The 2,891-nt window shown below is 41.0% G+C and overlaps 1 protein-coding gene and 1 long non-coding RNA gene across 2 annotated transcripts in view; one reads left to right on the top strand and one right to left on the bottom strand.

Annotated features, from left to right (window-relative positions):
- The window catches only part of LOC109295737, a 27,138-nt gene extending 27,000 nt beyond the window's left edge, over window positions 1-138 (bottom strand). Inside the window, exon 1 of the long non-coding RNA XR_002096821.1 lies at window positions 128-138. This is a non-coding gene — a long non-coding RNA (uncharacterized LOC109295737). The remainder of the gene's footprint in view (window positions 1-127) is intronic.
- Window positions 1-2,891, top strand: part of CAPS2 (calcyphosine 2) — an 85,697-nt gene that overhangs the window by 76,356 nt on the left and 6,450 nt on the right. The window lies entirely within an intron of this gene.

Here is a 2,891-nt window from a genome sequence, read left to right as displayed (position 1 = left end):
CCCTGCCTCTCCTCCCTGCAACCTTGGGCTGAGTTCAGCCAAAACCCAGCCCCAAGTAACCTGGCTGGGGCAGGCAAAAGTGAGAGCCAGGTTACTTGGGGCTGGGATCTTCCCACACCTCTAGGACAGTAGGAAAAGCAGCAGGTGGGATATGGGGGGAAGGGGAGGAACCTCTGAGCACGAAGAAGGAAATGGTGGATTTTCATCTGCTTTAAGAACTTTGAAACAGTCTCTGAAGGCTCCCACAGTGCAGTCTGAAAAGGGGATGCAGTTGTGCCACTGCACTCCGTCTGGATCCTCCGCCCCTGCATGATTCCATGTTTCAACTCCTTGCCTGGCATATCTTTTTTTTCTTGATAGCTCAATGACTTGTTCTCCCTAACAGAGACATCTACGATAAGCACTAAAGGACAAATTTTTAAAGAATTATATGCCTTAAAATGCAGCTATGAGGGCACATTACAATGGAAGTAAATCCATGGGCATACCTGTAAATACCTCCACATGACTAGCTGTGTCTTCAGGTGCCTCACTCTTGCATAAATATTTGAGAGATTTACCTCTCCGATCTAGTTGCCATCATCTTGGACTGGAAGATCCAGATCCCAAATATTTCATGCTAATGTTTAGCTTTATACTTCGTAATTTAACTTCCACCATCCAAGTGTGAGAGACAGCCAGCTGTGTGTCCTTGCCTTGTTGTGTTTTTTTCAGCTGTTCTTCTGTTGTCTCAGTTATCTATTTGGTTGTAGCCTAACTTTCTTGTACCTTTTTTATTTGAAAAGTAATATTAAACTGCATCATATTTCAAACTTCTGGGAGATGCACTTACGAGAAGCTTGGAATCATTGGCTTCTGTCTGCAAGTATATTTTAAACAAATATAGTAGGTCTATATTCAGTGCTTCTCTTAGCATTGCATAAGACTTCATAAATAGAAAGAACCCTCAGAACTGATAGTCCCAGTCAAAAACCCTCTTATCTGATTCAATACAACACACAAAGCTCAACAAAATAAGTTATCTTCAACAGTCTGAACTAATGTTGGCTGCCCCAAACAAACATTTATAAAGTATAGTCAGAGTGCCATGGCCATGGCCATAATCTGAGTGCAGAGTCTGTCTATGACCTAAGTTCAGGAGTATTTTATTAAGAAGATTCACAAATAGTGTGAAATTGCTATTGTTTATTTCCATAAAAAGTGATGCTAAGTATTCTGTACCAAATCTTGACTGGTGATTTTAAAAGGGAAAGAAAATTGATAGAATGTGCTATTTTTAGTTCATAAGCAGACTGATTGCCATGATGGCTGAATGACTTGCCATCAGCCTCTTTTCCCCCACAGTGGCTGGAACATCCCCATAGTAGAGAATGGGTATATTAGGCTGATTTTACCCTGCATTTCAAAGCAGTGGTCCTTGGGGTTTTTTTAGACTCAAGTCGCCCCTCCATAACTTTTGTGAATTGAACAGCACTGCATTTCAAAAATCAATTTATTTATTGCAGTGGTAACGTCCTTGGAGGGAGTGAGGTGGGGAAGAGGATGGGGCAGAGGAACAACCAGGCAGGGGGAACCTGATCTTTCCCTTATCTGCTTATTTCTTCACAATTCCTTCAGCACCCTTCAAAGGCTCTTGTGGCACCCCAGCGTGCTCCAGCTCCCTGACTGAGAATCACTACTTTAGAGCAAGGCAGGTTCTTTGGGTAGATGTGATATCTTTTATTAGACCAGGTAAATAGTTGGAAAAATGTTTTTCCAACACATGCCTAAAGAAGGGTGTTTGTGCCTGAAAGCTTGCAAGGAACATGTTTCCAAATATGGTCTAATAAAACATATTACATCTACCCAAAGAACCTTGCCTGTCTATGTTGTTAAACCAACATGGCTACGACCAACAACCCTGCTTTAGAGGAAGGCTTTAACTCTTGTTATTTTCTGGGGTTTTTTTGATTTCCCAAGGGTTTTGTCTTAACATTCATTAAAACAACTTTAGCCAAAGAATGAAGATTGTATTCCTATTACCTATCTTGTAAATTGAGAGGGAAATAAATATGTAGTTGCTTTCCAAATTCTTAGTGTTGGTGTCTGTAAAAAGCTGGATTCAGAGGAATGATCTGTGCATAGAACTGAGGACCATACTGGAATGATCTTTTCAATACTGATTTAACTTTATCCCTCAAACTTTCCAACCCATCTGTTCAGGTAGTGATTGCTTTGGAAGGAAGTTTGGCAAAAAGGTGCCATCCTGATGAGTTTCTTCTTTGTGAGCCCTAAGTTTTATGATCTACGTTGCTTTGGGGGAGGGAGGGAGCAGTCCCTACTGTCCAGGTAGTGATTACTTTTGAGGGGAAACCCCTCTGCAACTCTCTGGACAATACAAAATCAAAATAATTGGGAGGGAATAGGTAGTACCAGATAGCAACTCCATGTCTAAGTTCTGATTCTGCACTGTATCATTTTCCATAATAATGCAGCCTATTTGGGGGCCTTTTGAGTTTCTTTTGCCGTCTGCCTTTTTTCTTTCCATCTTACAAGAACAAAATTCAAGGGACTGTCCATCCTCTCATCTGAGATAGATAGATAGATAGATAGATATAAAACCGAAAACAAACAAGATTCTAGAAACTGTTGAGCAGGTGGCTGGTTAGGGTATTTTTCTGTGGAAACACTATTTTGCTTGCCATTTTCCTTTTGAATGGCCTGATTGAGTCTGTATATGGTTTGTGTTCCAACTGCCAAGAAATAGCCAATAAAATATATCATTGTTCTGTGTTTGGGGAAAGACATTAACCAAGCAAGCTCTTCACCTTTCTTTTTGGGGAAAGAGGAGGTGGAGAAGGGGGGAGGGCAGGGACAGTGAAAGGGAATGGTTTAGCTTTAGATCAATTGAT

This window comes from Gavialis gangeticus, unplaced genomic scaffold (genome assembly GCF_001723915.1).
Source record: "Gavialis gangeticus isolate Ggan-Ray unplaced genomic scaffold, GavGan_comp1, whole genome shotgun sequence".
NCBI classification, from domain to species: Eukaryota; Metazoa; Chordata; order Crocodylia; family Gavialidae; genus Gavialis; species Gavialis gangeticus.
The sequence above is the reverse complement of the archived record's forward strand: the minus strand, read 5'-3'. Positions and strand labels throughout refer to the sequence as shown.